This window comes from Dipodomys ordii, unplaced genomic scaffold, assembly GCF_000151885.1.
Source record: "Dipodomys ordii isolate 6190 unplaced genomic scaffold, Dord_2.0 Scaffold114, whole genome shotgun sequence".
Lineage (NCBI taxonomy): Eukaryota > Metazoa > Chordata > Mammalia > Rodentia > Heteromyidae > Dipodomys > Dipodomys ordii.
This window is the reverse complement of record NW_012267330.1, coordinates 5,412,117-5,425,572: the sequence shown is the minus strand read 5'-3', so window position 1 is coordinate 5,425,572 and position 13,456 is coordinate 5,412,117.

Sequence of the window (13,456 nt, the reverse complement as noted above, 5' to 3'; positions counted from 1 at the left end):
GGGGGGAGGGGGGAGGCTGGGAAGGGATGTGAAGGGTAAATCAAAGGAGGAGGCTGCAATGCTTGGTAAGAAATGTATGCATTATCCTGCCCATGTAATTGTAACCCCTCTGTACAGTTTGTTAACAAATAAAAAATAAATAAATAAATTAAAAAATAAAATTAAAAAAAATGAGGCTTATTGAAATGAAAGCCAAGAAATGGGTAAGAGGATTATTTTATGAACTCTTTATAGTTCTTTTTTCTTTCTTTTTTTCCCTTTAGTTTATTCCCTGTATGTCACTGTTTTTGATTTCTGTGTACTTTGTCTTGTATATAAATTTACCTGATTTGGGGAAGGGATGGGGAATCACCAAATCAGTGGGACAAAGGGTGAAGCAATGCAACAGTAGTACTCACGGGACACTATACTAGCAATGAACTTTGCAACATTAGGAGATGCATGATGGTGGGGGAGAAAATGAGGGAGTGGGTGGCACTGTTAAAAATTAAATGTATTCCTTATCTTATGTAACTGCAACGCTTTTGTATATCACCTTTACAAAAAAATTAAATTAAAAGTGCACATATGATCTATTATGTATTTTTACTCCAACCTTCTCTGAATATTCCTTATTGCAATTATTTTATATAAAATATGAAAACGCCATTCATTGCCTTGGAGGAAGCTTAGATAAAAATACTCTCACATTTTTTCTTAGAATAATTCTGTGATATGATACACTTTCAGAACTCTAGTCATAAACTATCTTTAAGAGATCTAAGTCTTTACTCTGGAGGGCATGAGACAATGTCCTGACCTCTTCACTGTCTCATCTGATAAATTCAGAACCTTGTGTACCAAATTGTTATCTTGAGCACAACTCTGTTTTCAGACTTTCTAAATCCCTGGATTATTTTTAAAGAACCAGTAAGGATGAAACTCAAAATCTTTGTGATGGTTCTTTGAGAAATAAGTCCTAAATACCTTTAGTGTCTCAAACAATAAAATCCTTTATACTATCTGGGCTCACTAGAGTCATCCTCATAAAAGAAAAAAAAAGCCTCTGAGGTCAGACAACATTGTGAATGCCTGGGTGACAGTGGTGTTACTTTTATAATTGGTTTAGTGACCCAGATGCAGGCTTTGCAACATCTGTCTTGCTTTCTCAACTGGAAGCACCCCATTCTATTCTGACTCCCAGTGGCATCATTTCAGGGATTAATGTGAATATTTATGCTCCATAGTCTAGACATTAGGATCATTAAAACCCATTAGGAGCCAGGGACAATAGGTTCAGGCAGACCAGGATATTCTTTGTATATAGAGACTGAAATATCAAAATAAAGACCTGGCCAATCTAACCTGCACTATTTCAAGATAATGTCCATTTTCTGCATCAGCAGAAGGCAGAAACCTGTGCTTAGAATTCAAACTGAAAGGATGAAATATGGGTGAAAAGAGAAACAGATTTGTTGCAAAAATCTTGCTATTGTTTCTAACGTATTTATAAGGTACCATGTGATTTTTTGGATGCTTTGTATGTCCCTTCCCCACTGTATAACACCTGTTTTCACTGTATTTGTTGTTGGTATAATTTGGGGAGGGGAAGGGATAAAACAAAGTCTTTAACTAGGGATACAGGTGGACCCATTGCAACAATGAGATGTATAAGACGTTATGTCGAAAAATGAACTTTCCAATTTAGGCAGGGGGGGGAGGCGCAGGGGGGAGGGAATGCAGTTTTGGAGATGGGAGGGAAGGGATGGTTGAGGGAAAACAAAGAAAGAGGCAACAATGCTTGATAAGAAATGTACTCATTACCTTGCTCATGTGATTGTAACCCCTCTGTACAGTATTTTCACAATAAAAACTTATTTTAAAACCTATAAACCATAAAAATGAAAGTGGCATATGTATATGATGTGTTAATATATATAAATATAATAAATAATAGCATGTTTTACTTAGTAATTCTATTGGGTAACTCAGAGGAGATTCAGTGGAATCTTGAATTTAAGGATAGGATTAGAGCTTTGCTAGATTCTGGGAAGGGCATGTTGCACAGCAGGGCTCCCAGAGAGCCTGGCTTCACACTGTCAAGTGCAGGAATGGAAAAAGGTTTGTGATAAAAATTAAAATAATTAAAAATGATTGCCTTTAATTGACAATATCTGGATGGGCTTATTTTCTCATCCTCATCACCGTAGTGGATGGGTATTAATAAGGTTTTTTGTGAAAGTGGAGACTGATACCTGGAGAATCTTTTTGATATTCTTCTTTAGTAAATGGCAGAACCTAAGCAAATCTCTCACTGATTTGTTCTACAAGCTGAAACTTAGAGGTAAAAGGCTGACAAAAATGACCATGGAGATTCTTTATAAAGTTTTAAAGGAGACCATTGACCTGTTCATTAAATTGTACTCATTTCAAGAATAGACTTGTGAAAAGAACTGACTGCAATATAATTGTAGATTTTGGTACTAATCATAGCCAGGATTCAAGGTACATTCTATGCCAGTACTTTTTAAACACTTGCTCCTTCAATTCTCAAAAACCACTATTTTTCTTGGCTAGTTAAGTAAAAGACATGAAATGAGTCTCCCAGAATGACTTTCCATTAAAAACACATCCCAATTGTAAAGATTGAGATTAACAAGAAAGCCTTCAGCTGGCCAGCTCCTTAGATGGCCCCAGATACAGACAGCCACTTGGTCTCCACACACTACCTGAAACAGCTTGTGTTCACTGGCTGAGGACCATCTGTGGAATGCTGCCTCTGGAATACCCAGAGGACACTCTGGTGGACAGCTGTCCCTCTAGAATCTCTACCTCATTGGCCAATGTTTAATCAAGCCTCAATCTCAATTTGACTCATTGGTTCACCTTTTGCCTTGGTCTCCCCATTTCTGTGATTCCCCTTACATCTCCAAATCAGATAACCTCATATACTATACAATGGGGACCAAAATAAAAAAAAAATATTGACAACAGGAGATAAACCAATGGAAAAATATAAAATGAAAGAAAAAAGAAATAACTGCATAAAGAACAATAAGATAAAATAAAAACGTCTTGTTTCCATATCTTGGAGTTTATTTTGATTAGCACCATTTTATAAGGCCATATATACATAGCTATTGAACTATTGCAATCCTCTGCTGGGACTATCCTAGACATATACTAATTATTACAAATGAGGGAAAACAGAAAGCCTGTGTTTCTTTGGGTCTGGCTTACTTCACTTAATATGACTTTTTCCAAGTCTTTCCATTTCCTTACAAATGGCTGATGCTATTCCTTCTGATGAAAGCACAGAATTCCATTGTGAATCTCTGGATAGCAGTATGGAGAGTCCTCAAAAGGCTAAACATAGAGCTCCTCTGTGACCCACCAATTCCACTCCTGGGAATTTAGCCACATGACTGCAAACAAGACAACACTAAAGTTATCAACACAACTGTGTTCACTGCAGCTTTATTTACCATAGTCAAGGCATGGAACCAACCCAGATGCCCCTCAGTGGATGACTGTATCAAGAGTGGTCTATTTTAATGAGTTCATCTAATGATTTATTCCTGGAAGATGCATTCATTAGGCATCTCATATACCAGTGATAATTCAAGATGCTGGGAATGCAAAGGCAAGTCAAACCAGCAATTGGAGATTCATAGGACAATACAGCTGAGAATGAGACATTGAAAAGCATGTAAAATACCTAATGGGAGAATTCTACAAGAGGGCTGAGTGGGAGATTCACACTACCCCTCAAATTAGAGAAGGGCAAAACTGAAATATATAATACAAAAATCTTTGGCTCAAAAATACTTATAAATTTGTACTTTGAAAATGTTACAAACAATAACAGTATCATGAAAATAAGTACATTGTCTTTGAAAGTGATTATTTTTAAAAGAATTAATTTTGGCATATATACTATTTAGACATAGTGTTATATGTATAACATATTTTATATAGTCCTCTTTGCACTCTTGTTGAAGCATGAATCAGACTTTGTAATATGCTTTTTGTTTGGCTTTTTAAATTTTTTATTATCTTTAAGTAGTTGTACACAGGAGTTGCTATTTAATAAAGAAGTTTATGGATAAAATGTATCTTGACCAATGTCACACCTTTTAATATTCTCACCTATCTCTTCCCTTACTCTTCTTAATTTTGTAGGAAATATATTAAATTCTTGATTGCATTCTCTTCTTTATTTGTCTAGTTCTTTCCCCTGGTCTGAACTCCATGTTGTGTTTATTTTTTAGCTGTATTTTGTCAACTGTTAAATCCTGCTGCAGTTAACATACTAATACAGCTCTATCCTATACTCCAGTTTGTTTCCTCAGTTAATTAATGTGATGTAGCTGACTAATCTATTGTATGAAGACATATCTTACCAAAGGTTGGTTACATATTCAAATATGATAACTATTTTAATAAATAAAGTAACTGGACCTACCCTTAATAGTTATCATCATATTCCCATATGCTAATCAGGGGCTGAGGAATGACACTATGATCCATTCTACCCACTAGGAAGAGGACCAGTGTGAACTTCTGACAACTCTTGGTAACTATGAGCCCTCACAATTCCTGGCCTTACCTGGTTCCCTGATACAACTTAACTGTGAATTTTATTCTCCACCTCCCACTCCCTCAATAAATGCCCTTCCTCTGAAGGAAGCCTGCTTTTACCATTACATTTTTTTGAAGCTTGAACATGAGCAGATTGAAATCTTAGCTTTGACTTCCCATTTCTTTCTCTCCCAGGCCCCCTTTCCAACTTATAATTGAATCCTCTGTTCTTGGAAGCCTTTACTGACAGTAGTTTTATGACCCAAGATTTTTCCATTTCTCATCCAAAGCCAACTTCATCTCAAGTTCCTAAATTTATGGGCATAGGAGATGACATATGGGATTAAATTCTTGATAGATTTCCAACAGTGACCTGCCTTTGCCCAGTATCCAAGGTTTTCTCTGGAAAGAAAATGCGGGTAAAAATCTATTGTAGAGAGTGTTTTGCCGACTTGTGTCCATCACAGGCCTCTCTTGTCTCTCATGCCTCACTGTCCTTCACTCAGAAGTAGATTTCCTGACCTTTTGAATCACTCCTACTGGTAGGAGTTGGGAAACTAATGGTAGGAATTAGAAACATTAAAAAGTAAATGGTGACCAATATAACACAAAGCAAAACACTTTGGATTGACAAAATTGACTAAATAGCCACCTGTTCTCAGTGCTTTCTGAGTTTTATTGTGGATAATTTATTGTTAGAAATCACCTTTTCCATGCTTTAGCTTCCTCTCTCACATTGCCTCAGGGCAAAACCTACATGCATTGTATTTCTTCATTTTCTTCTCTTGGTTTTATTCTGGAAATACCAATAACATTTTTCCTTTCCATATCAAATAAATCTCATTTGGGTTGGTTCTCATGATCTATGAAGTGCAGCTTTTCTAAATATATTCTCTACTCTGCCCTGGAATCCAGTCAATTTTTCTGATTGATGTCAGGAGAACTTCTCTCTGGAAAGAATGTCTGGAATGGTAAAACCACATTGACAAATAGCACCACACACAGATACATAATCTAACAATTAGAGAGTATTTTGTATCACTCTCTTAAATCACATAAACTGCTTTAAGCATTTATGCATATAGTTTTAGGTTGGATATTAAAATTCAGAGATTTCTGAATCAGTCTGCTCAATCAGGGTTACAAAAATCTAATTATTGTATGTCTTGGAGGCACTAAAATATTTACCCATTTTTAAAAAAATTTCCTTTTTGATTAATATGGAATATCAGGTTTAATTTATTTACTTACATTTTATGATAAAAGTCTTAATTTGTACTAACATTTTATTGATACCCTTTTAACTAGAAATTTTTTTCTGTCTCTGTATTATGACACAATTCAAATTCATGCATTTCATTACTGTGAGCTTAGAAAATTAGAATCCTATACCAACATTGGTATAATTTGTGGAAGGGAAGGGAAAAAACAAATGGTTTAAATAGGGATACAGGTGGACCCGTTGCAACAATGAGCTGTACAAGATGTTATGTCAAAAAATGAACTTCATAATTTTGGTGCAGGGTGGGGTGAGGGGGGAAGATGGGAAGGAATTATAAGGGGAAACAAAGTAGGAGGCAACAATGCTTGATAAGAGATGTACTCATTACCTTGACCATGTAATTGTAACCCCTCTTTTTCACAATAAAAAATTAGAATCCTAGAATTAAGTTTGAATGAATATGTGTACACATACAGACATCAACACATGGATAGGCAGAAACACTAAGACAATGTATCTTGGGTATTAAATACAAAGACAGACACACACAGAGAACAGATCTTTTTAGTACTGAATAGTGCTTTAAATTTTATTATGAGAGTGATGTTCAGAGGGGTTAGACATATAAGTCAACTACTGAGTACATATCTTTTTGAAGAATGTCATCCCTTCCCTCCCTTTCTCCCATTTCCCTTCCCTTCCTCCCTCCCCCAAGTTGTATAGTTCATTTCTAACATAGTGTCTAGTGAGTATCACTGCTGAATTAGTTCACCCTTTGTCCCATCATTTCTGTGCGTCCTTTTTCCCTTACCAAATCAGATAAACTTACATATGACAAAAGGTGTAGAAATAAAAACAGCAACAAAAGAGAAAAAAACAGAAGAAAACACAAAAAGTAAAATAAAGACTTAAGAGAGACTTCTTTGAGGAAGAAATGAGAATGGCTAATAGGCAAATGAGGAGATGTTTGATGTAATTCTATGTTTCTATCTGAAATAATGACATTGCCTCATTCTTAAGGAATTTGAAATACTTGGAAAAAAATTATAGTAAGACAAGTAAGTCGGATCCAAAGAAACATAGATTGCATGTTTTTCTCATTTGTAATAATTAGAATTTGCCTATAAATCTACAAATAAACTCAATGGATAGCAAAAGACAAAAAATTACACTTGGACGTGATAAATGAGAGCAAAGGAGGCTGTTCTTAGGTGAGGATCAGAAGGGCTAAATAGCTAGGTGCATAGGATCGTGTCAAATGATGCTTCTTGAAATGAACTCCAAGAAATGGACATAATATATTTTGAGGGTGGATTTACATTCTCCTTGGCTAGGAATTGAGGTTCTATCTTCTACCTTCATTTTTTTTCTTCATTGACTTACTATTGATGAGGTAAAATCTCCACCTGATAGGAAGAAGGCTTTGGGTTGTGGCTTGTCAAAGGACTGTTTAGTTTGTGGTTTATTTTGGATGTATTATTGAAGCATCCTTTGTTAAAAATTGATTATTGAAAGCAAAATGTATACATTTTGTTAACCACATTGTTGTTGTTTTAATTAACATCACACAAGTTGTTTTGAGTTCTTCATTAGAACCTTTAAGACAAAATTAATATTCCCACTTGCTGAGAGGGGACTGATTATATCCAATAATAGTCATGGTTTGGAAAAGAAGAGACCACTCTTTTCTTTATGGTGTATATGTTCATGCAAATATTTTCCATGCCTTAACAGTGATTTGGCCAAAGAGAAAACTGAAATTTTTTGTGGTTCTTCTCCATTATTTAAGTCATAGTAGCTCTTTAAAGAGAGTTCCATCAGAATGAGGGCATTCTTATAGGAGTTGCAGCAGTGCTAATGGAATAAAAGTTCAATATTTTTCTTGTTGGAAAATGTGTGTGTATTATTATGTGTGTGTGTGTGTGTGTGTGTGTGTGTGATTATGTTTCTATCCCCTCACAACTTCAATCACAATTTGAGACTTATACTATTTTTTATCACCATAATTTGAAACAGGTACATTAGAAATACATACTATCATTTCAGACTTCACTGTACATTTACTAATGTGTTTTACAGGGATTTTTAAGTTTCATATTTTTATTTTCTTTAGGTAATTATTAGTGACCTTGCCACTCTTTCAAAACAATGGCAAACCTCCCAATTACAAGTGCTCAGGAGTTGCTACCTATCTGATGGCAGGGCCATGGACCATTGTTTTCCCGCAAGCCATACATAGTATCTGCTTCACTAAGAGAATTGTAGCCACTGTGATGTTTCCACTCATGTTCTTAAAACAACAAAGGAGGAAATGAAGCACATACTTTGCTCCTTGCTTGGAAAGTCACTGACAAAATGGAACAACATGAACATTAGACATGGAAGAGGCCAATTCACATTTTGGTAGACATTATACCTGCCATAATGCTATTTTAGCCCTATCACACACACTATATATATCAAGAGAAATTAAAATTAGCTTATATGTTCTGAAAAATACTTAAATAGAAGGAAATTAGAAGGGATAATACACAACAGAATGTCTGCCCTGATTGACTCAAGGCCAATTGTGTAAGTCAGTCAATGGATTCCATGCTATTTATGAAAAGTTCCATTCTGACTCACCTTATATATTCAAAGAGTCAGAAGGAAGTCTCCCTGCCTTTTACACAACAGTCTCCATGTGTCTGCTGAATACCACTGAATTCTCTCACCATCGTACCTCTGTAAGCTCTCCAGAATGCCTGCTTCTGAATTCCCCATGGCTAAGTTCAATTAATGCCTCTCTGATCCTTTTGGATCCTTCGTACTATGCCATTCTCTTGAGTTTCCTCCTTTCCATTGCTCCATTAATTCTCAGCTGCCTTTGCTAGCTCTTTTCAAAAATCACAAAAAAAATATTAGAAATACTCAGGACTCATTTTTCAGCCTATTCTTTCCATATTTATAAATCCTCTGTTTCTATAATTCACAGCTCTTTCAAAGAAAATTCTCATGGACTTATATTCTGTCTACTAATTTGATCAACTCAGTTGTGAGAACTTCTTCAATTCATTTTCTTTTCTTTTATTAGGGAGGGGGCTTTAACTCTGGGCTTGGGCACTATCCCTCAGCCCTTCAACTCAAGGCTAGCACTCTACCACATCTGGTTTTCTGGTGGTTTATTGGAGATAAAATTCTCATGAACTTTCTTGCTTGGGCTGGCTTTGAACCACCATCTTCAGATGACAGCCTCCCCAGTAACTAGGATTACAGGTGTGAGACACCAACACCCAGCTCAATTCATTTTCTGAATTCTAAAAATTTAGTAAAATCTTAACATACTCTTCTCATTTTATATTACATACATTGAGTTTGTGTTTCTTAATTTCTTTTTATTACTATTTCTTTTGTAAGGGTGATATACAGGGGGTTAGAGTTACCTGTCAGATATTGAATACATTTTCTTAAATTTGACACACAAAACTTTCCTTGAATCTATTCAACTTCCTTTATCTCCATTGTGCCTATATTATTATGCGTCTATTCTGGAAAATATCAAAAACTTTAATCTACAACTTAAAAGTTTTTCTTCTCTAGTGAAAATTAGGGTATTTTTAAAGTTAATTAATAATTCATATCACTTATCTTTCTCACAGTACAACTATGTGTAGTAGAATTCATTTCATTCTTACATGGGATACCATAAAATCTTTGCTCATTTCTCAGTTCATTTCTTCAAAAACACTTTTACGGTTTAAAAATATAAACTAAATCTCTCATTATTTTGTATATGGTACAAAACTGGGATGTGTGCAGAAAATAGAGTTCTTCTCTAGCACCTATGGGTGCTAATGCTTCATTCAATACTCAGAGCTTCAAAATAAAAATACAAGCACACATAACCAATTCCAACTCTAATCAACAAACACTAGGATCAAAAAGATATGAGCCTCTTTTATAATTTATCTCTCTTATATCCAAGAAGCAAGATAGGAAACTAAAAATGAATAAGCAAACAACAACAACAACATATTGAAGTATATTGTATTACAGATGAATGTAGATGAGAGACTTTTGACTGCACTAGATTTTAAAAGTCTGAAATGACAGTGTTTTCTAATTTAGAGTTCTAAGATGTTTGGATCCCCTTGATATGCTATTAGTGAATAGAGAAGGATGATTAATGAATGAAGAAGCCAGCGGTTGTAGAAAAGTAAAATTTTAACTATGTTGAACCAAGACTTGTCCATTCAACAAACACAGCCTTTTTCTATTTTTTTAATATTTAAATCTCTTAATTGATAGCAAATTTTCATAATGATGGTGTTGAATATCATCATTAACAAATATTGAGCTGATGAGCATTTGCTCAGCAATATTTCAAACCTATATTTCACTATGTAAGTAAATATTTCTCATGAAATCTATCAGAAAAGAGGTCATGAGAAATCTAGTTTTTATGATTTTTGACATTTCACTCTTATGTTTCCAATCAGAGAAGGCTCATGACTAAGCATTAGTAAAATTTTCATAGGATGGAACTGCAGTTCTCATTGGTCAAGTCCTCATCTGCCAAAGATTAAGACACAATCTGGGCTCACTCACAGAAATTGTTAATTGAGCAAGATTACAATTTTGGTCATGTATTGCTCTATGACAAAACTATCGATATAGCAGCTTAAAGTAACAGCAGCTCATTCATGTTCATACATCTAAGTATTGGTAAGAGTTCATCAAACTGGTTCTTCTGTTGTTCCTATTCTGAAGTTAATGTACATTCAGATGGTATATGGGACTGAAATTCCTTCTGGTTTCTCTACTTATCTCAATTAGAGTTGGGCTTCTTTGCAAGGAAGGTGGTTTTCATAGAGGTTAAACCTCAGTGTTCAAGTGCTTCTTAAGAACTTGATAATATTCTATAGGACAAAACAAGACCCACAAAAGCCCAGAATTAATTTAAGAAGGGATAAGAATATAGGGAGATACATTCAGTAGAAATTTAGCAAAGTTTTGTTTCTTTGGTATCCAGAGAATTGTGTTCACCATTATCACTTGGCCACAATACAACAATGTCTCAATCATTATAGGGTGTTTCCTCAGCTTTACTTGAAAATCTAATAAATAGGAAAAGAAAAAAAAAAACCTGCCCAGATTACCACTTTTTCTGGTGTAGACATTACCATGTGACTCCAAAATCATTTTTCTATAAATTACCACAAGTTTCTATAAATTACTTTATTCCTATGGCTTTTTTATATTTCCAGACTCTAAACTCCTGATAAAAATAGATCATGCCCAGTGTTGGTGGTGCACGTCTGTAATCCTAGCTACTCAGGAGGCTGAGATGTGAGGATCATAGTTCAAAGCCAGCTCAGGTAGGAAAGTCCATGAGACTCTTATCTACAATTAACTACCAGAAAACTGGAAGTGGTGCTGTGGCTCAAGTGTGGCTCAACTAGCCTAGAGCTGAAGAGTTGAGCGACTATGCCCAGGCCCAGAGTTCAAGCCTATGACAGACAGTGTTTGATACTCAAGAATAATATTTATGCTGGAATCTCTACATTCCTTGAGGAAATGATTGTAGCATTCTTAATCTGAAAATGAACTACTGATTTCTGAACTAACACAATACACAATGCAAATTATTTCTGTAATTAATCTGAAAGGATGCTTTCTCATATGAATGTACTACTTTACATTATTGTAGTGCTAAAACTGTACACATAAAATAACAGTCACTTAGAAAGGCCATCTTTATGAAATTATGAACTGAGGATGCTTTTCACAGAAATCCAGACAGAATATGATATGTTTTAGTAAATTTGAAGTTTACAAAATAACAAAAATAAGGCAGAATTTTGGAAAGGAAAGGTGAAGGAGTATCTGATAATATTTTAATGGTAAATTCATTAAAGGAAAAAAGGCACAGAACAACTTTTAAACTTTAGATAAAACTTTCAATTTTTTGAATGTGCCTCACTAAGAATTATATAATCTTTGCTCTGATTTTCTGTACTTAGCTTTAATATTTTAAATTATGGAAATTAGTTTTATTTTCTCTTGAATTGATATTCTCAGGATCTTGCTCAATATGTTATTATATATATTCATATTTGAATTTACAACCTTCTTATATCAGAGATCATGTAATATATTTTCTAAAATAACAATTACATTATGAGATGTTTGATACAACCCACTAAGATAGCACCACAATTATTATTGAAGTAATTTATATTCAAGCCTCACATTGGCCATACAACATTGAGTTAGTGAAATATTTTCTCTAATCTCCAGAGCTACAGGTTTAAAATCAATATTTCTAAGTGGAAAATCTGTCAGCCAAGTTTGTGTTATTTTCTCTAGGATGCTCAACTCCAAATGTGCTCCTGGCAAACATTTTGTTTTTTGTTTTTTTTTTGCTTTGTTTTGTTTTGTTTTTCCCTTCCCCTCCCCAAATTATACTTACATCAAATACAGTGAAAACAGGGGTTATACTGTGGGGGAGGGACATACAAAGCAACAAAAAAATGACATGGTACATTATAAATATTTTAGAAACAATAGCAAGAAAGAAAAAAAAAACTTGTGTCCCTGAATTATAGGTGGACCCATTGTAACAATGCGATGTACAAGACACTATGTTGAAAAAACAACTTTACAATTTAGGTAGGGGGGGAGAGAGAGGGAGAGTGGATGTGGGAAGGAAGGGAGGGAAGGGATGGTAGGGGAAAACAAAGGAGGAGGCAACAATGCTTGATAAGAAATGTACTCATTACCTTGCTCATGTAACTGCAATCCCTCTGTACAGTATTTCACAATAAAAAACTTATTTAAAAAAGAAGAAACAGCAAAAATGACTTGATTTTTTAAATTGTTGAATACATTTTTAATATCCCTGTGAACAATCAGTTTAATGCCAGGAAATAAATAGAAGATTACATAATCCATGGACTATCTATTTATCTTCTATATATAACACAGAAAATTTCAATATTTAATCAGGACCTGACATCCTGGCCTTTGCTTTCTATGCAGAATATGATGTTGGGAAGGCCCGAAAGCCAAATTAAGGCATTATTTTCTCTTCATTCAAGGAGTTATTTTATGAATATACATTTGACAGTTCAGTTTGCATAGGACAGAATACCCTATAAAAGATCCTGCTTTGGTTATAATTATGCTGGTTGGTTTGTACCTATTTTATATAAGTAAAACTTGGTTTAAAAAAATCCAATATTACCACCTTTGTCTAAATTGTTAAGGTGGAAGGTATGTCTTTTGTTATAGAAATAATTAAATTTCTTTACTTAAGAGACTAAAAGATCTTCTCAGTCACTTTGGTCAAACTTAAATATATCAGCAACAAATTTTTTTAAAAAAAAGGATTTTCCATAAAGATCAGTTACATCTACTGCCAGAGTTGAGTCATGTCTACAGGAAATCATTAATTATCTTCTATCTGTTCTACATGAATTTATTTTATTTTACTTTACATTGTAGAAAAATTCTATTCTGTAAATGGCATAAAGTCATTTTAGCAAAATATTTTATCTTTTTTTATTGTGAAAATACTGAACAGAGGGGTTACAATTACATGGGCAAGATAATGAATACATTTCTTATCAAGCATTGTAGCCTCCTTCTTTGTTTCCCCTTCCCATCCCTTCCCATCCTTCCCCTGCCCCCCCC